General features: G+C 36.8%; 1 long non-coding RNA gene across 1 annotated transcript in view; it reads right to left on the reverse strand.

Annotated features, from left to right (window-relative positions):
- LOC127389483 (uncharacterized) overlaps positions 1-15,002 on the reverse strand; it is a 95,956-nt gene extending 80,954 nt beyond the window's left edge. The window contains exons 1-2 of the long non-coding RNA XR_007890651.1: positions 14,819-15,002; positions 4,503-4,547 (exon numbers count right to left, since the gene is read on the reverse strand). This is a non-coding gene — a long non-coding RNA (uncharacterized LOC127389483). The remainder of the gene's footprint in view (positions 1-4,502; positions 4,548-14,818) is intronic.
- Positions 15,003-23,523: the final 8,521 nt, after the last annotated feature.

The raw sequence follows: 23,523 nt of genomic DNA on the forward strand, positions 1-23,523 counted from the left end.
CACATCTTTTAAGGCAGCAATTAGACATCTTTCCACTCAACACTTGTAAGAAATTCCTGCTGTTTGCCCATTCCAAATCCTGCAAGTTTCAACTGCATCCTTATGTACAGATAATTTTAAAGCTCCCTAATTAGTATAAAGAAGGCCTTGATTCAGTAGAGTGCTTAAGCCACTAAATAATCATACTATAAGATCTAACATTTCCCATGAGATAGATCTTTTAGCTACAAACCAGGAAAATTAACACAATTTTTTATTTGATAGTCATTACTCAAACATATCTTGCAGTAATTTGACTGCTTCTGTTTGATCAATTAATGTGGAAAAAAGTCTTCAATATTAATCCTTCATTAATGCACACCTGGACTAACACCATTGCATTCTAAGACACAACTGAATATAAGAACTACTTTCATAGGAGGATGACAGAGTTCTTATTTCACAACCCCTGTGTGCATCACTGGCATTTTTCACCAGCAAAAGAAAAAATCCAACCAATAATCTTAACACATACAATACACAGAAGGGAACACTGCTGCTCCTGCAGGCACACCACAGAGCTTCAGAGAAGTCTACATCAAATGTATCCCCTGGAAAATATTTGTTTCAATAGATTGGCATAAATAAAAGCAGCAGCAGATTTGTATTTATTTTTAAATGACAGTTGTGCTATTTAAAGCTTTTACAGTCTTGTAGTTCTGCTGATACCATCAACCTAACCAGTCATAAAGCTATTCACTAGGGTACCTACTATCATGGTAATGTTAGATGAGCAACACTCATTTAGGTACTGTGATCTAAATATCAGACTATGGCAAGTTAAATAGTTACTGCAACAAAGTAAAGAGACACAAAGTTGTTTTTCCCCATGCTGGCAATGTCTTACACAAAACTTAGCAACTGAAACACTACCTTTATTCTGTGTAGCCCAATACAGTGTATCATGTTGCATAACGTATGTTGAAGGATGTTCCATACGTACTCATGGTACTGCAGAGATGTATAGAGGACCATATGGATCCCTGGCAAACATATGCAAGCATAAATTCAGCACAAAAAATTACGTGGAATTTTACACCGAAAATCCAGAAGCCAGACTGCTAGTTCCACATGTTTATTAACATTTTTATTGCAGGGGCAGGAAGGAACACTGCAGGGGACAGGACAGACAACTGACATAGTTGGGACAATAGAGAAAATGCGTAAGCAGGAAATCTCCAGGAATACAGCACGTTAAACCCATGTAAATGTTAAATATTTAGAAGAGCTTGATGAAAATAAAAATCTCTCCATGTAGCTGTGCTGCCAATGAACTGCTTCAAAATACACACCAAGGTTTCCACATAATAATCAATAACAGCTTTAAAATGCAGAAAATGTTAGCATTCTGACCAAGTCGGACGGGGGAGTTTTATGCCAGGGGGAAATTAGGATGGGAAACATTAAGGCAGAATACAAACCAACTAGACAGCAGTTATCTAAAGACATAGAGCTGCTTTTGAATATGCTTGTGCTTTTCTCCAACATAACAGTTGTCCTTTACAGGACTCCTGATAATGCTGATAAACAGCATGACTTCAGCCACAAAGCTCAAGAAATAAGGGCCTATTTCTGATTTGGCTTTAGGTAACCCTGGAAAGCACTAGTACCCTTTAGGGCTTGCAGACATTCTAAACTAACATGAGAGCAGCTGTATCATTACTGCCTTTGTCAGTGAAGGGTAACCTCATCAGTGACAGGAACAATTACTACTGGTGGAGCCAGCCACAGTTCCTTGTCCTATGCTGGGCAAGGCACATGCTTTGTTCCTTAACTTGCACTTGAAGGATGCAATACTACAAATGACATCCTAACCCAGAGCCATGCATACCAGCCCAAACCCAGGTACTTTGCCTCCATCTTAGATATTTGTCTGCACATAAAGCTGAAAGAAGGGCAAGTACCACCTGCCTGGTTTCAGTTTAGTGTTAGTGCCAGGCTGCTCCTGCCTGGATATGTACACAAACCAATTCAGGAGTGCCAGAACAGCAGCCAAGAACTTGCAGGTGAACAGTGATAGAAGTCAAGAGACAGCTCCCATTTCCATTTTGGCCAACAACAACAGGACCCAGAGCTTGCTCTTGAATCTGCCAACGTGCAAATGCTGAACAGAGTCAGGATTCATCTTTTGCATTTCCCACAAACACCCCGAAATGCCTCATGGAGTAGAACAGGAGTCCTCACTTTTCACATATTAACTCATTATGGTGCTTATTTGGGTTTTGCTTCAGCCTTCAAACATAAGAGGCTGTGATGACAAAAACTAATCTGGTCTATAAGCCCAGATTTGGGAGGGCACAACATAATGACCTTAAATGACAGTAAGGAAAATTCGAGTTAATATTAGAAAAAATTGCCTATAGTAAAGACAAACTCTTATAAAATAAATAGTATGTATGAAAATTGTTCTAATATACTGCAAAAACTCCTGTAAATCTTAAAGTGATTTTTAGTTTGTTGTTAATGCCAGACGTTTAACAATCAAGGTAGGATGTGCTAATCAGAATGTTCGCAAAATATTAGTAAACACATTTCTACCTCCAAAGAGAGACTATAAAAAATATACCCCTTGCCAACAAGGAAGAATAACCACAGAAACCACAGAAAGATATCGAGCAGAGGATCTGGCAATAGCTGTAAGAATATTCTTATACCAATAATATTTTAATGGATGATTTCTTTAATTTTTTTTTATTTTTTTCAAATAGCCTAAAAAACACAATTCAAGAACATACCGTGACAAAAAACCCTTTTAAAAGAAACATTAGCATCCTGGCTTGTATTCATTAACAAGTAAAAAGACTACTGAATGCATAGTTTTATACTAGCTTTGAATGTTTTCAAGAGTAAAAGAAACTTCACCAGAATTTAACTTCACTTAAAGAGTCTGCAACTATGAATGTCAAAGGAGACAAAATTCTTCCCATAAATTAGTCTCAGCTAACAAAACCCCTCAGAGGAGTTTTATCACCTCCCAGAGGAAGAATTTTCACATGCAAGGATTACAAACAGAAAACTTGATCTACAGAGTATCTTGTAACAAACTGCTTACTGAGAAAAGTCCAGCAAGTTCACTAGTGAGAAAAATAATGGAGAAATATGCCCTGTTTTGCATTTTAATCTTGATTAATTTTTAAGAGTTCCAAAAACTCCACACATTTGCAAAAAGGATAAAATTACCATAAATTACAGTGGAAGATTAATTTTCCTTTCTGATGCCAAAACCTACCAGCTTTGTGAATATATGCCATATTTACATACACTGAACACTTTTTCAGTCATTTTTTGCCATCAAATACTGTCTAGTAACAGCATCCAAAGAGTTACTTTCTGATGGGATCCACAGGAACTATGCCAACCTGTTTTTTCAATGAAGCCAATCTATAGATATTAAACGCACACTACTAGAATAGATGAAAACTACCACCTACATTCTTAATTTGTTCTCTGCTGGAGTCTTCAGCTGAAGCTATTTGTCTGATGTATGAGGATGCCTTTCAAATTTCTTCTTGCATCTTTTTAAACATGTTATGTTTGCCTGCGTGCTTGTTCTGTAAGTATAATGACCATGTGGCTGGCTCTTGCAAACTTGAAAGGTAGATTTTGCTTTCCAAAGCAATTTGAAACTTTGGTTTCTATTGAAAGATTTTTTGGAAAGCAACATTTCGCTGCATATGATCAACTGTCAAGAATTTCGTTCTCTTTTACATTATTTTTATTATCTTCAATAAAACAGAAGATGCAACTTCACACACATTGCCATTCTGAAATGGCCTTTTTTTTCCCTCCAATAATGCTACTTTCAGTTGGCAAGTGTAAATGAGATGAGCACACAAACAGCTGAGGAAAGCTGCTGCTATGTTCAAGATATTTTAAAATTTTATATAAGGCAATAAAGGTCCTGCCAAGGAAAAAGTATGGAATTCTGATAAATTCCTTTGCAGTAAAGTGAGAAAACTATCATATAAATTATATAAGCACAAAGATCTATATATTTCCACTGTTAATTACAAAACTTAGTGGGAAGCAAGGAATGATATCTGGCTCATAGACATGTTTACTAATTGTAAAGTATCTGGCAAAGAATGCATCTCATTTTAAAATGTATCCCTCTATTATAGTTGTGTTCTTTTTCTGCTTTATATTTACTATGCAGAATTCTCTCCACAAGGGATCATATAAATATACACCAAAGCAAAATGGTAACTCTTCTGTATTGTGACAGAGACCCAAGCTACATTATGAAAAAAACATCAAACTCTTTCTGTTCCAGAGGAAAATGAGAACAAACAATTAAAAAAAAAAAAAAAAGTTGTTCAAGCATGACAAATGTTCTAAGAAAGCAAATCATATTAGAAAATCAACAGCTGATTCAAACCTGTTCACAGGTATTTTGATTTTGTTTTCTAAGAACATTATCTCCACATATCTCAAAACAGAAATTTGTTATAAGCTCATCTTACCTTGGTCATCAATGGTTGTATAAACTTCAGTGAAGCTCAAGGCCTCTGCAAGCAGAAAATATGATCTGATATAAGAACAGAATTATTATAAACTCCACCACTTGAGCTAAATGCTTGCCAGCCACTTCTACGATCCTGCAATGAAGATTTTCAGGTTTTATTAACAAGTAAACTGCATTATAAAATTCACCAGCCAGCTCACCACTGATCAGCAGAGGAGCAGCAGTCAGTCATTTTTTGGAACTGTGGTAGATCAGCAGCACAATACAAAGCCAAAATGAAAGCTAACTCACAGCTGTAAGTAGATTTATCTAAAATGGCTAAAACATTATTCTCCTCAGCTGTCCACACTGCCTCTCTTCCAAGATGAGTGCTACTCCGTGAGGGAGTAGCACAATTGAGTAACAAGAAAAGAAAACTGTAAGAATTTAATTGTTAATCCAGCATGTAATAATGAACTGAAGCTGACAGTAATTTGTATTAACATATATAAATTCTGCCCAGTTCAGCAGTTCCTGCTGGCTACAATAGCGTCTGAAATTACCCATTTCTTCTCTCAGGTTGATTAACTTCCAGGTTCTGGAGTTTTTTATCTAAAAGGTTATCCAATAGTTTAATCAAAGCATCAAGCATACAAAAATACTGATTCATTCCTCTGTCTTTCTGACATTAGTATTTGTCTATTGATATTATTTTGTTGAAAAAAGAATAAGTAAAATATTTGCTAAGACTCAATATTCTGCGAATCATGCAAAAATACAGTACTAGGAAGGATTCAAAATTACCTTTTGATTTGTCAGGGTACAAAAATGTTAAAGAATCCTTTGGTGCTTTTATAAACTCTATAGGCTGTACTTTTGCTAGTCTTAATGTGTTTTTAAACTGGAAAAAAAAAGGTTTATCACAATTCCTTAACTTTACTTTTGCAGTCTATACCCTCTAACAGCAATCCCCAACAAAGAAACAGGTGGGATTGTGATTAGATTTGAAAAGCAACACCTGTAAAGATTGGATATCTGCTGCTTCTCCACAGAGTCCACAATTTCAATTTAAACTCAGCAATTTGGAAACAAATGTATTTTTTCTTTGTTTTGCATTGGAATCAAACTAGTAACAAAGGTAGACAACTCTTTTAAGGCAGTCCCTGGACTCCCACTGAACCTCGATAATTGTGCTGACAATTTTTATTCATTTCTCTCATTCCCCTGTCCTGTATGACCACCACTTATCTTTTATTTCAACCCCAGAGAAAAGCATAACCTCCCTCAATTATTTAACTATAAACTAAGACTCTACAAGGTATCAGAAAACTTGTTAACAGAATTTCTCAACACTCTCCATAGTTTGCCTAACAGTAGAAGCAGCAAAGTTTTGAGGCTTTAGAATATAATAAAAAAGTAAAAGCTTGCAACAACTCAGAAAAATATTAATCCTGATTTCACTGACTTAACTGAGCTCAGTCCACACTTTCCAAACAACTGAAACACTGTTAGCTATTATTTAGTGAATAGATTTTTTGTTCCAGAATCTTTTCCTCATGTGGCAAGACTCCAATTTTAGGATTCTGTTCAGACAACTATTAATTCATCTGTTTCTTTAAAGCAGTCCTCTTATCCCTTGAGGAAGATACTTAACAAGGTAGTAGATTTTTTTGAGACAAAGAGCTGTAGCATTCATATGGACTCAGTAAATTACCTTATCTGGCAATTTCACTAAGCCATTAGGATATATGATAGACACTGGCGTATTTTTATATTTATCTTTTATTTTACACTTTGCAATTAAGTTCTGAATTTATTCATTTCAACTAAAACCTCCTTGACACAGGTGTAAGAGATAATGAAACACACCTCAGCATTACCAAATAGTATCAATTTCTTTTCAAAACAGCTCTAGAGAACTTTTAAACAAGGAAACAAACGTTGCAGCATCTCTCAAAAGCCAAGAGACAGAGAACCGCAGAAAAAAACCTACAAAACAGAACCAGAGGCCTCCAAAAGCACACAAGACATTAGTAACTGTACCAAAAGCATAGCCCACCCTACCTTGTTAATGCTCAAAGGCCACAGTTGCAAGGACACAGAAAGGCCAGCTGCCTTCCAAAGGCTGGGGAACCAAATGCAGGACCATAACTGGCAACTGCCAGCCAGAACCCTGGCACACAGAACCTTCACTAGTGGAAAGCAGAGCAGAAATAGCAGCAGAGTCAACCAAGAGCCCAAATCCTCTGGCAAGTTCACAATGATCAGACAAAGGCCCAGGCAAGCCAGAAAGCCACTTAAGACAGGGTGGGACCCAAAATTGCCCACAGCTGGGCTAGGGGCGGGGATGCCCCAGCTGAGGCTGGTCAGGGTAATTAAAGCTCCTCAGTGTAATGAAAGCACTCCAAGGCATTCAGATCCTAACGAAGGCTCTCTTATTTCCTGCAGGTAGAGGCTTAGGAATGTGTCACAAACCACTCTTTGTTTCATTTTAATAAACCAGCAATTAATACATAATCTATATAAAGTCTCCTTATAAAATATTATCATGTATCTGGCAATCTGCTCCAGCTGAAGTTTTTCATTCATTTCCATTTGCAGCCCACAAAGAAAATGACTGCAGTAACCCACTCTGGGAAGGACAAGATTAGAGATCAAAATACACCATCTTCTTCCAAAGCCGATAAAAGAAAAATAATATTCCATGGTCATGCCACAGCATTGAAAGCCAGGTGAAGATAAGCAGTACTAAGAAATTACAAAATTAGACAGAAAATAGAAGCTGAAAAGGGATAGACATTACCCCTGTATTAAATGAATTGACTCTTTCTCCAACCCACAAATAATATCTAGCTTGTACAGAATCAATTCACATTCCTCCAAAGACCAATCTCAGCCAAATTTCTTAATAAAATAAAAAAAAAAAGGGAAGGAGAGAAGGGAAATCAATAAAACCAAAATGAACCTACTTATAAACAAGTGTTGTGAAGTATTTTTTCCTTGAGTAATTAAAAATTGGAACACTTGCCTTAAAACTTAAATGAAAACAAGATATCAGGACAGTTCAAAAACTAATTAGAATTATAGAATAAAGAATGGAGGACAGAATAAAGAATGATACTACCTCCACAATTATGCAGTGTTCTTCCTCTGTCTTAAAAAAGAGTGAAGCTCATGTCATGAGGTATAGGTCAACACCTAATGAACAAGATGAAGGATAAATGGTTCTAGAGACACTCAGGCAGCCATTTGCAAAAGTAGCAAAAAGGAAATGGCAAACCTCTTAACCTTTGCTGTTTTAGCTCACATTTAATCTGTAGGAGATAAGTGGCCTATAATCCTTTTATGGGATTTATCAGAAATAATAAGCCAACAAATTTATAAAATGCATATGCAAACCACTGTGTACTAAGCTTATTAGAGACAAAACAATAAAAGGAAAGAGGATCATAGCTGAAATATCCCTTAGCAGGTGCTTAGAAAAAAGAATATAAGAAACAGGGAAGTTAAGAAACATCCAATCCTTATTCTTCCCTCCCAGGTACAATCCCTAGTTTTCAGAATTCCTATGCTAGAGGTTCCATTTGGAAAATTATTTTCAGCTGCTCCCAGTCAACCTATCTGCTATCAGGGCAGTGTATAATACTCATTTGAATCCAGTTATATTTTGGGTTCCACTATGCCCAGTGCAAAGTCTTCCATAATTTATTTACAAGTTGTATGAAAAAAAGATTTGTTTTTCCTTTAAGTTCCATGTGATGAATTTATTGAGGTAGAGATTATCTCTTAAACAGAATATAGCTTAAATGGCACAAGTGCTGGGGATGAGAATACTTAGGAATAATCAATACTACCTATGCCAAAAGAATAATTGAACTGCAGTAGCATGCCTAAAGACAAAGACAAAAAGATGAGCATCAGGAAAATAAAAGGCTGTTGAAAAGAGGAATGGAATTATCTGTTCTTCGTGTCCACAATGAATAAGCAATAGGTTTAAACGTGTAGTAAGGATGCTCAAAGATGGATTTTAGGGGGAAAAAGAACATTCTAACAGCCAGGGTAATGGAAAGGCCTGCTTGGGCTAGGTGCATAGTTTATCTAATAGAAAAATGGACAAGAATCTCTCTGAAATTACACGGATCCATTAATCTTGTTTTAGCAAAGAAAATTGCATTAAATGACCTCTTGCTATCCCTTCCAGTGTAGTACCATACAATTAGAAATCAAGGAAGTCAACAGACATCTAGTTCAGTGGTTTATTTCACTCCTTCCCTTAGTCTTGTGTTTAGTTTCTACCTTTTTATATTACTTCCCACTCAGAAGAAAATGCACAGCATCATGATTACCTGAAATATAACAGAATAACCAGATGGCGAAGGTGCACAGATTTTATTATGGTTTTCACACTGTCACCAGACCACACACAAGTTGCTCTTGCACTGGACAATTTGCAGACACTGCAGTAACACCTGCTAGAAACCAGCATTCTTTACTCTGTAAACCCAAATTACAAATCAGAGAAGAGTAATCTACCTTTTTGAAAAGTATTATGCCTTTGTCTCATGGACAACATCCTACTGGTCATGATAAAAACTATAGTTCTCAATGGGGAAAAAACGTAATTTAAAAGTGAAGACTCACTCTAAACATCTAAACATATATTCCTTGCTTTCTTACTCTAACTTCAAGGAGTGGAAATGACTGAAATTGTGTCTGTACAGCATAATATACAGTTAGAATGTAGTTTCTGTTGTTTATCCTTTCTAGCCACACATACTGAAGAGAATATGATAATCCAGTATACAACAGAATTAAGTTCAAATGGATACACATGAAGTTATTTGTTCACAATAAAAGAATGGATTTAATCCAAATAGGTTGATTTGGCTTTCATTTCTGCTTATATTTCAGGTAAAGATATCTCAGAGGACAAAATTCTTTACAGAGTTAGTTAACTGTAAATATATTATCTTACCCTGTTGGTATAAATCAGGGATATAATGAAACATCAGCTACTATGTAAAATGGTTGGCAGGAGAGTTCATCTCATAGTTAACTGCAGGCATCACCTTTGTGTATGCTGATGTTCATTTGCACAAATTACTCTATTGACTTTATCATTACAAAGCTACAGATGCAAGTACAAAGTAAATCTCATAATTAATGCTTTTTATATTCATTTTTTCCCCAAATCTACAATCTTGGAAAATACATTAAACATTTATTAAGAGAATTTTGAAGAACTGGAGTACAAGCCAAAGGACATATAAGAATCTCATTCACAAACCTTTAAAGATACTATAGGCTGAAAACAGTTTTCCTTATCTTGCTACTGAAGAAAAGAAGTAGTGGAGAAAACACAGAAAGCATTAGGCAGTCTTCTATTTTTAGCCCATTAAAAAAAAATATATATATCTTTTGGCTGACTCTAATACAAATATACTAATCTTTATGATACTAATCTCATGTTTTATATCTGGCTATCCACTACAAAACAAACACTATTGCCTCCTATTTGGAATATTTAAAATAGACAACACAAAATGTCCGTATGAGATTTGTTCTTCAAAAGAACAAATGACCAACATGAGTAAATGTGCACAAACAGAAATAAGAGCCTGTAATCCATATTTGATTACTTTGTGAGCTTCAAGAATATAACATTCAATTAAAAACCAGGTTAGAACAGTAACAGCTTTGGTACTTGAACTTCAGCAAACTCTTTTATGTTAACTACCAACCATTATCCTGTTAATGAGGTAAGACATGCTTCCAAGTTGGTTTGAAGGCAGTGAGAGACACTGGAGTTTGCATACATTATGTTCACAGGTACATAGAAGGACACAAACCCCATCCTAGCAGAAGGGATTACCTGGAAACATGAATCTGGAATGAGAAGAAATTCTGCCATAAAAGCTAACCTGTGGTTAAAGCACATGGTTTATACAGAGGGCCTAGGATAATCTATCAATGAGTGCATCTAGTTTAATGTACAGGTAGGTATTGGGATGAAGAATACCTTTGTTATCAACCAGTGGTTCACATAACCTAAATTACACTTCTTCATACCCAGAATTACTTGTTTATTTTTCAGGATCCCAAGAACTAATCACAGTATCTGGTCATGGCTGTATTAGGTATTATGAGGCAACAGGCATACAGGCTCAGTATTTAATCAGCTCCAAATAGTCCCTCTTGCAGCAGTATCACACTCTAGTGGGCAAGGGAATGGTCCAGGTATATTTGAATCTGAACTAGTCCCACAAGAGGCAGGCAGTTGCCCTGGTTATACATTATGGCTCAGCAACAAAGTGCATCGGACTAGCACAGAGAGTGTAAAGAATCAGTTTTAAAGTACAGAGTACTCTCTAGCTTGCAATCAAAAGAGGTAAAATGGAAATAGAAATGGAAATTTAGGCCACTTCCCAAAGCTTCTTCATATTGCCCATGAGAAAAGCTGTCTCACCTTCTCCAGTTTAGCTGCCTCTTCTAGCAACTGTGCTGACACCCTCCTTGTGCCAGCAAAAGTATTTATGGGAAAATTCCCCCTCCTCCTCCAATTCCCATTAGGGAACAAACCAAGTTCAAAGGTAGCTCAGCAAAAAGTAGCCATGGTCTTCCCTCCTCCTCCCCCCTTAGAAGCAGAGGCTGATTTAGTTAAGACAGTCCATACTGGTTCTTCAGCACCACCACATTTGTGCTACCTCAACAGGGAGACACAGAACTGGAAACAAGTGGCTGAGGGCAGAGAAGGGCTGCTTCCCTTCAGTGGCAGCAGTGGAGCAGTGCCTGGCACATGACAATCCTGTGGAAAGGCTTCTTTGATAAAACCTTCACTGGCAACTCCACTGCCAGCAAGCATACCTTGTAGAATGTTAGATGGTGTAAAGGAGAAATCATCATTCTGTATGGATATAAAACCAAAAGCTTTGTATTTCTCCAAAGGTTCTACAAAAATAGCAACTTGAAAGCAATGAATTCACTTTTCCATTGGCCTTAATATCTCCATGTCTAACAGCTATATGTTTATTCATTATACGTTACTTGTTTTATTTTCCTTTATTCCATTTCCTATTTCAGCTTCCTCATTAATTTTTATGCACTTTTGTTTTCATTTGTATACTTTCCATCACTTCAATTTCCTAATATTTCAGCAGTCCAATTAGCTACTTCCATATCTTAATCACACTGAGACTCCTTATTCAGCTATAAATATGATTTTATTACTTCCATTTTAATGACTAACTGTTATAATAACTATTTGATATAAAATAATTTCTCTTAAACTCTCCCCATTTCCTTCACTTGTCTGTTATGCATTCCATCTCTCATTATATTCTCTATTCTGTTCAGGAGATCTTATATCATCCTAAACTGTTTCCTGCACTAAAAAATAATTACCTGGAGAGAGGGTAAACTTTCACTTTGTTTCAGTACAAACATGAAGATGAAGCATTGAAACATTTCCTCCACAGTTATCGGACTGTTCTGAAGTTCCCAGTGCAACCCAAAATTGTAGCTACTGTCTCCACATTAAAAGGCAAACTCTCTGAATAATCATGGAAGCACAGCCCAGACAGGCATTCTGAACAGAGTAAGGAGCTCTGTTGTGAATATCAACATCACCAATAAAAACATGTGTTAGTAATACATGAACCACTAGTTCTGAACTGGGAACCCAGCAGTATTCTAATCTTTAATTTCTGTAATAGCATATACTTGCAGTGAAACAGTTAATATTTACTTACAGCTTCTAAAATCTCTATAATTTCAGACAGATCATTAACTTCTGTAAGATCTGAGATCTGCTGCATCTATAAACACACCAGAATGAAAGATTTTATTTAAAATTTCTCTTCAACTGCTACACATTTTATCTTCAACTTAGTTTTATGAAGTAAGAATTAAAAGTATTACAGGAAGCACAAAGTCATGCATTTTTTAATACTTAGTCTGCATCTAAGTAGGGAAATTTACTTATAAAGCCCCATCATACAGAACTTTTCAGAAGGTCAGTTGGGACTTTTTTGTGCTGGCTTCTTTTTTTTAACCTGCTTAATTTGTTTCACAGTCCACGGGTTCTCTCTGGTGAGTTGGGCTGCAGTTGCACAGGATCAGACTGTTACCCGTTCGTGCCCTGCAACAGACTTAACCTAAGCTCTTCTACTTCTGCACTACTAAAACATACTGCAAAGCTGTTTCTGCTTATAAAAAATCATCCTTTCCAAATACTTTTTTAGTTCCTCTTGTTGTTTTGCTGTCTTTGACTTGAAGAATTCAGAGACTACCGATATTCAGTAAAGGTGTATTAGAGGCCTGTTTTTGCTAGGGGAAATATATTTATGCTTCTTGGTATCCAAAGTTGAGAACTAAATCATGTTAGTATATAATGCACTGTAGTAGTTGAAGACAAGCCAGGTGGACCTTAGATTTACTGTTGGATTTTAGACTCAGAAGCATAAAATCTTTATAAACCAGATCTAATCGTAGTAATATCACTGTCATTTCCTACCAGCTGAACACGTGATTGCATTTTACAAAACTTACATTCAGTTGCTGATCTGAAAGGATATCAGAAAGTCTGATTTTGGTTGGTTTTGTCAAGTCTGTTTCCTACAATCATTTCCAGTAAATCATATGACAGATTTAAGATACCAACTGATAACGTATTTTTTATATTTGATCGTTTGTGTAATAGATCACCTGCAGTTCTAGTAGCTCTGGAACAGTTACTTTCAGAGGTAAATAAAGTAACTTTGTCATCTGCCCAGATAATTTTATTTCATTTCACAGGAATACACAAGCTCACAAAAGTTATCTCAGATACACAGTTTGCTACTGGCTCCCCAAAAAAATTTAGCACTGATACTATATACTACCTGGAAGTTGCTAAAATATTTTTAAATAACAATTTCTAAACCACTTCAAAATTGTTCAGAAATGTCAGTTATGCATCTTTTAGAAATTCTTTTTTCTCTTTGGTGTTTTTTTTCATCCATCAGAAAGAAGTCTCCCCCTCCTTTAAGGGCTTTCAGCCTTAGGAACTAACCCAGCATCCATTCAGTAGGAACTCCTGTTATAAGCTATGTAGTAGCTCAAAGTTGATTTTCTCCTCAAGTAACAGAAGCTGAACTTCAAACAGCACTTTTAATCAGTCTGACTGATCTTTGTAAGATGCCCATCCTAAGTACTAGTATTCTAACTACTAAGAAAGAAAATAAATTTCTTATCCAACATGAGAATATTTTCAGCAGAAATTCCAGAAGCACTTACCATTTGTACAATCAACCTGAGATACCTTCATCAAACTTCCAAATTAAACTATCTTAAAGACCAGCATAGCAATCTCACATATGTTGCTCTATATGCATATTTTAAAGTCCTCCTAACCCTGAGAAATTCTTATACTCAAAAAAACCAAAACAAAAAAAACAAAACAAAACAAAAACCAAACAAAAAAAACAACAACCCAAAACAACCCTAATGAAACAAAAATTTCAGTCATGATCTTTATACAGATGAAGTTCCAGCTCTGAGAAGTTTTTTTTTTCCAGTGTCTACACCTCTTCTGAAATTGTGTTCATCAATAAGCCCAACTAAAATGAGTAAGGATATTGAACATCAGTAACTTGCTGTCTCTCAGCCTTATTAGGAAACTTTATGGCCTTAACCTAATCTCTTATCAGTACAACACACTTTTCTTGATTTGCTACTTTCCATTACTCGTGCATGTTTGCGTAGGTCCACATTTTAACAACACACTGTTCATTTCATTTTACTATCACCACATATTCTCTAAAAACCCACAGACATTTTTCTGATATTTCAGATTCAAGTATCTGGCAAGATGCTGTCAAAAACTGGATGTTTCAGTATTGCCCCAAAACTTTTGGAGACCTAAAAAATATTGTTTCTTCAAGCTATCTTGAACTGTGAAGTATTACAAGACAAAATTTAAAATTTATTGAGTGAAATATTTGTTCTGCTCATCAATGCTTCTCTGCTTCAGTATAGACTCTTCAATTTAAGAGTTCAAAAGGCAGAAAATGTCAGCTGAGAAGGACAGAAACCTCTAACAGAGGGTCACCAAACTTGGAGGATAGTGTAGAATATATAAACGTTTTGCATTAGGTCACCAGTATATCATATAGGTAGAGTAAGTGACCCAAGAGTCACCCAAACGTATGCTCCAGTCAGCATGTTTCCCTTTCATAAAGTCAGACTCACAGTCCTCATATGACACTTCCAAGGTACAGCACTGACAGAGATAACTACTCATCCAACCAGTTTTGGTTTCCATTAGTAGACTAATATTGATGCGTCAATCTCACTGACCTTGAGCTGGCTCTCTGCAGAAATTCAGATGCAGTAGGTACACCACACACCACTGGATCCCTTGTACAAGAGCTGAGCAGCAACTCTGTGCACAGCAGTCATTTCTTTGAAGTTTCTGAAGTTGGAAAGCTCACCAGGAACAGCAGCTTTTGCACTGTCTGGGACATCACAAGAAATATCCACATTCTAAATGCCAAGACAAAAGATAAAAAAAAATAAAAATGAAAAAAACCTGAGTGTCTGTGCTTGCATTTTGTTGCAATAATCAGTTATACTTTGTATCATACAAAGATGGAAGAATTATAATTATTTTTAAAATTACATTAAAAGATACACTCCTCTACTGCTTTCAGAACACCTTTGTCTCTCAGTATCACATGCTCCTCAGAGGATAATAAGATTTAGGAGTTGAAAGTATGCTTGTAATCCTAGGTCAAAAGAAGTACAGTATAAAACTGAGACAATGGAAATAGTTTAATATTGATTTAGAAATGAAACACTGACAATACTGAGAGATTTACTGAGAAAGGCAGTGAGCTGTTAGAAGGAATGAAAATAGATACAAGTTTGTTTCTCAGCTTTCTCTGTTTCTACAGATTATTCACTTTATCCACATCCTAAATCTGCTCCTCTCCAAACCCTAAGTATTTAATACATTTAGAATAACAAAAATTATAATAAGGGTCATTCAACTCACAAAGTAGAGCCTAGAAAGCTATGGGAAGATATCTGGCCTATTCACAGTGTCCTTCAAGACTCTTCCTGAAGTCAACTCTTGAAGTCACATCATTAACCTTGTTTTGTATTATTCTTGTCATGAATTTCCTAAACAATGTTGTTGTGTTTTTAAAGACAGCAAGCTTCTTGGGGCATGTTCTTCTAGGTGGTTAAAGTCCTTTATCATCAGACTATACTGCTGTGGAGCCTTGGAGTAGCTACCATAGGTTTCAGTGCCGGGCTCCAGACTGTAGGTATAATGCCTATTTGCAGTAAACTATCCTAACAAATTATGGCAACAGAAAACATTTACAACAAACTTGTTACAGCAGTATCTTATTTCTAGTTGCAAAGAGTAATTTCCTGGAGAAATTGTCTTCCCATGTTTACAAGATAACACACAATAACTGTTCAGTGCTGGAAAGAAAAAAGCTATAGAAATTTCTAGGCCAAGTCTAGGTAAATGACCCTTATATTTCCACTATAGACATCTAGACTCTTCCAGCTCTTGAAATTATTGCTAAATATATTTACAGTCTTTATAGAATAAAAAGCTTTATTACTTTTACTAGAAGCAGAAGAAAAAAGCTTTAAATCTTTAGTTCTGAAGCAATATCTCCTGTCTTAAAAGCAACGAAGCCTTTCAAGAGAATAAAGCCAGCACGCTCTAAAAAAGGTGGTTTATGATGTTGTATCTTTGTTGCAATTTTGGTTCATATATTTTTATTAAGTGTAACCTTTATATGTAAATGAAATTATTATCTAACACAAAGTACTGTTTTCATAAAGTAAGAACAGGTTTTACGTCCTAAAAGATAAAGCAGCATAAACCAGTCAGGCAGCTCAGCATGTATTTGATGGCTGTGAAATGAACTATTTGATTTCCTATTACAGCCTTAGCACTGCACTGTTCCATAGCCAGCAAACCCATGCGATTAGGCAACTAACCTTTCATCAGGGAGTCAAGCAATATAAAGCAAGTTCTGCATTTCTAATAGGTAAAATACTTCATTTAAAAATCTACGCTTGAAAATAACCCCTACATTGTGAAATTTTGAGAGAGAAATGGAGATCATGTACTCAAAACCCAGAGAGAGATGAATGTACTAAGCACAAAAAAAAGGCTTCTGGATCATATGTGTTTAGTTTATCTGTAAAGTAATTTTTATTCTCTCCCTCCCCTTCAAGTGCAGTGGGCCACATCTAGGAATAGAAAGGAAACTTTACGCCTTCTGCTTCCCACATCACTGGACTTGTGAGGCAGAACACAGAGCTCTGCACCCTGGCTGACAGACAGATCTAAGGATGCATCACTCTGTTCCATGAATCAGGACATGAGATTTTGGCAACAGTAATTGGTGTGACAATGCTAGCGTTGATTCAAAGAAAAACTTTACAGAATCAAGGGAAATAAAGGGAGTCCAATTTTACATTTTAATTTTGTGCACGGCTGTTAATGCTATGGCGAAGACAACTAAAACCATCAGCTCAATCAATGTGTAGCTTGAAAGTATTTTGAAGGAGAGGAGAAGACTATTTTTCTAATAGCTATTGTAACAAAACAAAGCATGGCAAGCATGGCATAAGACTTCATCACATTTCAGAGCAGGATGGAGGCCACCAAATAATGCTGTATGTCTAACTTCCTCTGACATAAACCTGATGAATACTGGATTTACTGGAAGATGTACAGAAAATTATAAAATTACATGACTAATCTAAGAAGTTTGCATATCTCTATTTTTCTCTAAAACTCTTTGGTTCAAGCACATGCAGTCTAATTCAGTATGGGATCATCTGGAAAGCCCATGGAAGTGTTATCATTTTAACAGGAATGAAAGTGGCCAAGAGCCAAAAAATTCAGGCTATTTCAATCCCAGCTGGTAAATTAAAATGGACTCTGATCAGTTTTTTTGGTAAACAGCTGTCATGACAATTTTATTAATAAATTGATGAATAAAATTGTTTTGCTCCTAAGCAAGGTTTCTTTACTCCTGAATCAACAACTCTTGAAAAAATGAGTTTGTTGGGTACTTTTTTTTCCACAGAAAGTCTAATAATTTGTTCTATAAGTCTGAATCCACAAGGTCCATCTCTTTGTTACCTCTTTATGGTCTTGTTAACAGGTGTCCAGTTCTGAGCACAATGACTCCTCATTAGGGGAGTAAATGAAAAAAAACCAAAATTGCCACACAGTTTGAAAACAATCTACTGCTTCAGCCCTTGTATTTTTTTCTATTTTTACATTCTATGGTCTTGGGCATTGCTTTAATTTATCATCATGAGAGAATCTGTCAATGGAGAGAGTTATGAAAACAAGATAGGATTGGAGAAAAGAAATATATAGATTTTTACCTTGGGTGATTAAATTCTCACTGACATTAACATATGACAACCTGTTAGAACGATTTGTAAGTCTTTACAGCTTTATAAATAGCTTTATCTCTTCATTCCACATGAGGAAAAAGCAAAGTATTATTTATTGTACCTTTCTACCACCACAGCATGGAATATTTCAAAGACTTATTTTAAGTTTTGTGGCAGTCTCTTGATATTAAAGGCTTGCAGATACAAGATGATGAAACCTTCTTTATGTCTTCTGACCCCCTGCTGTACATGTTGTTAGACACTACTTTGTAACAGAACTAGCTCTAATCCTCAGAAAGGAATGCTTTCTTTTTATTGTCATGCAGTTGTAAAGCTGAAACATGCCATCATAATTTCATTAAATCATGCTGAATTACTTAGAAATGCTGAGAATGATTTGTTATATGTAATGTTTGCTCGACAAATGGACTGAATATTTATAATATTTAGTTTATACCATGTTATTTAATTATTTTTAAATGACATATTTGGTTTTGTTTTCTTAGCAGAGCATAAGGCAAATTATATTAATTAGGCTATTTACATGATTTCCTAACTTGGAGCAGTAAAAGTTGCCTTTAGCTAGCAAATAATTGGAATTACAATTGCTGGAGATATCACAAGTTTTTTAATTATATCAAGCTCCATCATGCTCTGCTAGGACATTGATAGTTACTTCATTTCACTTCCAGTTTTTTTTCCCCCTCACAAAAACATTCCACTGTACTAAAAGCCACAAAACAGAGATATATGACAAGAAACAGTAATCTTCAATTTTACTCCCCAGACTTCAGGTTTACTAAGTATATCCCTTTGGGAACATAATGACAGAGCTTGTCTTTCATAAAGACATTGGAAATAGTCTGTTGTATAAAAGTTACTGTATGATTTTGGATAAGCAATCAGTTTTGTTAGAAATAAAAATGAAGTATGAAAAATACAGAAAAGCTAATGTAGCAGAAATGTATTTTAGTACTGTAGAAAAGTCTTGCCACCATGAATATTGTTTTTTGCTTTTGGAAATCAGAGGGGAGGCTGAAGCTTAATAACTCAGCATTTCTAAAAGACAAGGAAAACTCAAACACAACAGCCTCTATGACAAGAAGAAAATTGTAGACCATCTCTGATAAGGTGGGTACAATCTAGGCTTATAACAGGCTTCATTTTACTTCAGTAATAGGCATGACATATTTCAATAAGTCTAGCAGTGTTACTCCAAGAACTTTGGACAAAAGACTTCAAATCACTATAAAGTGTTTCAGAGGTAGAAAATTAACCTGGTTCCAAATGACCACCTTAATGAAAGAAAGGGATACACAGAAACTACTCTTCCAAGCAAAATGCTCTGTGATCTGAAAAGATTCTCCCGTGTCTGCTTTAAGTATGTAGCTATTTCTACAGCAGATAGCAAGTGCATACAAGTTTTAAGTGAAAAACGTACGTATCTTAGCCCACTGGACAGAAGAGCCAGAACACATGAATGCACAGCAGGAAAATTAGCCCTGCTATCCCACAGTAAACCCATACCTGTCCCTTCTAAAAGGCAGAACTTGATTTTGAACAATATACTATAAAAATCTGATTGTTCAAAATAGCCACTGTTCATGACTTCTCTGCCTTCTGCTGCAGCACCAACATCGATGCTTTTTTAATCTTCCACCTTTGACTTGCCTGTTCTGTATCTCTGTCACTAGCACTGCATTAAGGAAAAGCTCTGCAAAGCAGTACAGAAACTAAAAGGCAGTCATCGAAGACAAATGACAACATAATATTAAACTAGAGAAAACACTGCTAAGAGTGAGTGTAAATGGGCAATTTAAATTCTACTGTACTGTATAATGTGACAGAACTTTGAGATAGGTGACTTAGAGACACTGATGTACAAAGGAGATACAGGTAAACACATATGCATGTGTATCTCTATGGCTGTTGCCTCAGGTAGCAGGGTGAGGCATAGACACATTGCCCATGACAGACTCTAGACTCCATCCACTGCTCCTGTAAGACAATCCTGGTGTGCTCAGAGTCATTTCTCAAATTCTTAATTTATTACCCAAAGTGCTAGAGAGGTATAGCTGCTGAAAATATTTGCACCCATCAAGACTCTCAAGTGTAGCACTTTTCACAGGACTTTGGAAGATGAAATAATTTGCTACAGGAGACCTGTTATACCTCAGCCTTTGACCAAAAATGTAATAAAAAAATAAAATTGAGGAAGGTGTTTAAAAAAATAAATAAATAAATAAAAAAGCTTAACCCAGCACTATAACCAACATTTTTAAAATCTATTTCAGCCAGTGGTGGCCTGAAGTTAAGGCTTGGAGTTGAGTAACCTGACCTCCTCTTTGTGCCAACACTCAGCCTGAACAGACGACAGTTCACACACAGCACACACAGCTGCTCCTCTTGCCAACAGCCCCCGGCGATCGCTGGTGCTCAGACACGGCCCTCACTTCACAGAGTATTTAAGGCACACTGGCATCCTAAGTTTGAGAGGAAGTTATCTTCTCTGGCTTGCAAACAGGGAAGCTTACATACAAAGAGGCTGTAGCTTAAAATTTTAATACACCTGTAAAGGGTCAGCGCCAGATCAGGGTGCAGTTTAGGCGGGCTCCACACAAGTGTGCCCTGCTGACCAGGCGCATGGCACCAGCCCCCGCTGCCCCCAGCACCCACCACCGCCTCAGAGGGGTCCGAGTCTCACAGGGTGCGTTTTATCAGCAGAGACACTCGAACAGGGCAGCCCAGTGAATAAAGCAAAAATATACTGGCTGAAATTAATGTAAAAGGGCTGAGGAGACACTGACCTCTGCTCCTCCACCTGCACCAGGGCCTCCAGCCTTGCTCTCACCCAGCAGCCTTCAGCGGCTGCTGTGCCACCGAAACTGCCAGGCAGGTTCCCTCAGCTGTCCGGCGAACCTCCTCCTGCCCACTGCTCCTGAGGCTGGGCCCCTTTTCCACCAGCAGAGCCCTGCCTTCCAGAAGCTTCCAGCTGCCCATGGCAGGGAGCGGGGCCACCGCTGCCTCAGCCCCCAGGGCTGCCGCGGCCAAGGGAGCTGCCTGCAGAAAGAAGCCGTCCCTCACCTGAGGGGGCAGCTTCTTCACTGAGGGCAGGAGGGCTTCTCCCAGGTCGTGACGCGGGGAATTGTGTTTAACCATGGAGCAGAAGTTGGGGACAGGAGGTGCATGGAGGTGGGGTCAGTGAGGCCTCGATGATCCTGATTTTGCCCTCCAAGTGATGGATATCAAAAGGAAAGTCTTGACTTTCCTGTGGCAATTTGAAGATCTATGCCCTTAGTCTGATCTTGAAGGGGGAAATATGGGAATAAGCTCTTGATCATTTGACTCCAGAAGGTCAATCAGTGGCCAGAAGCGACTTTTAACTCCAGGCAATGTGCTGTAGACAGCAGCCATTTCTTATCATACCGAGTCAATCAGCAATTTCTTTGTTTTTTAGGATTACAGACACTGATTAAAACAAAGCTCTGTTCTCTTTCTGACAGTCTCACTGCACAGCCATTAAAGCTTTACCACAGAAGCATTTCTGTGAAACAGCATCTTCCCACAAGTGCAACCTCATCTAAATATCAAGGGAAGAGCCCAAAATGTGTGCCTAGCTTTTCACAACATGCATGTAAGCATGTAAGGAAGGATATTTTTAAAAGACTGAGCAGAGAAAAATGAGGCCTGCTTCCTTGGTTTCCAGCTGAAAACAGGATTATACAATACTACTTAGGTCTTAATCACAGATTTAGTTTAAAAGATACTTTAAATTATTGTATTATTTTATATTCTTTCAATTGGGAAATCAAAACTGACAATGATACACTTGTTCACCCATCTACACATTATATCTTCATTAAATGAACTATACTGCATTCTGTGCATTAATCTAGCTAGAATAAGACTTCTGGGGAACTATGATCTTTGTCATTGAGAAGAAAATCGGTGTATTTTCTGCCTCCACGCACACGTGCATACATGCAAATAAGTTAAGCATAAGCACTGGGCATTCTGATGGAATCATTCCTTTATGAGATAAAAGACATAAATTCAAAATACTACTAATTTGATAAACAAAATTAGGTCAATAAAAAAAGAAAAATTATTTTAAAATGCAGCTAATGTAGGATCCCAGGAACCTAAACTCTTGAAAGTTACCACAAAAATCAGCAGGTTTTTTTAGTGTGACTTTTCAGTTTGAAAGTTCTATCCTGAAGAAGCTGACTTACAGAATGAAAAATTTTGAGAAACATTGCAGTACACTTTCTGGATCCATTTGAATGAAGACACCACAAACTAACTAGAAGTAGAACTGAACTCCAGGTAAGGAGATCAACCAGGACCTGTATTTGAATGATGCTAGCAAGATTAAGAAAGTATTTTAGTAGGGGTATGTGAAAAAAAGCCACTTATTAGCCAGTACACTGGCTAGGTTTTAGGAAAAAAATATTCAGTGTACCCAAAACCTTCCCAGTTTTACTAAAGAGTCTATGTGTAATGTGAAATTAACTACCAAGATTTTCAGTGCCCCAGACCTCATCTGGAAAAGAAACACAGTCCTTCACTGCCACAAGAGGCTGGTAAGAAGAGTAGGGGTAGTAAACACATGAGGCCAAATAGAATAAGGAATGGACATGCCAAAAGAGAAACAGCCAAACTCCAACTAGAAGTGTTAAGTACAACAATTTATAAAACCAGTGAGCTTGGAGGAAAGGAATATATTGAATAGAGAGAGAAAGTTTATTTAGATTGGCATGTTCCTCAGGCTACAAGAAGAAAAAAAATTGATTTGACTAGAATTAGTCCTGCTATACTGTATGTTTAGCCCCTACTGCCAGTCTGATGTGCCTTTGCTGATATAATTAAAGAGGTGTCATAGGCCCTACTTGTTTTCATACTGGGAGTAAGGAATAACTGCTGATACAAGCTAACAGCTGGAAATACATAAAATGAACATAAGCTATGCTACTGAAATCACAGATCCTTTTCAAGAAAAAGACCCATCTGTCAATCAAAACATAAACCCAGATGCCATATGGCCATAACCTAAAATACAGAAGGAATAATCAGGGTTGTATGTTGTTTTGGGAAGGTAAGGGATTAGAAAGAGAAATTATTTTGAATCAGTCATCAGCTAAAGGAGTGGCAATTCTTTAATAATGCCAGGATTAGTTTTGGAAGTGAACAGACCAGCAAAAAGCTGGCTGGGTGCTCCAGTAATCTACAAAGCTTGATTGCTTTTTCTGATAGCTTTAGAAAATTAGTGGATGAAAGCATGTGTAATATATCTGGTCTGAGTAAAACACTTGATGTAGTGTCTTACAAAATCTTTACTTGCAAAATTAATTCAAATTGGCTTGGACATGGAGAACTGTCACTTGGATTTAAAAATGGCTGGCTGAGTGCAAATAAAGGGTAATGAAAAATGGCATTGTATCAAGTTGGTGGGAGGTGTCTGGTGGAGCTCTGCAGGGATCACTGTTTGGTCCTGTTTATTTAACATCTTCATTAACAATCTGGAAGAAGGAGTGAAACAGCATGTTAATTAAACTGACACATAATAATAAATCAGGAATTGCTTCTAATGCCAGCAATACGAAAACGCAGCATATAACCAA

This window comes from Apus apus, chromosome 12 (genome assembly GCF_020740795.1).
Source record: "Apus apus isolate bApuApu2 chromosome 12, bApuApu2.pri.cur, whole genome shotgun sequence".
Lineage (NCBI taxonomy): Eukaryota > Metazoa > Chordata > Aves > Apodiformes > Apodidae > Apus > Apus apus.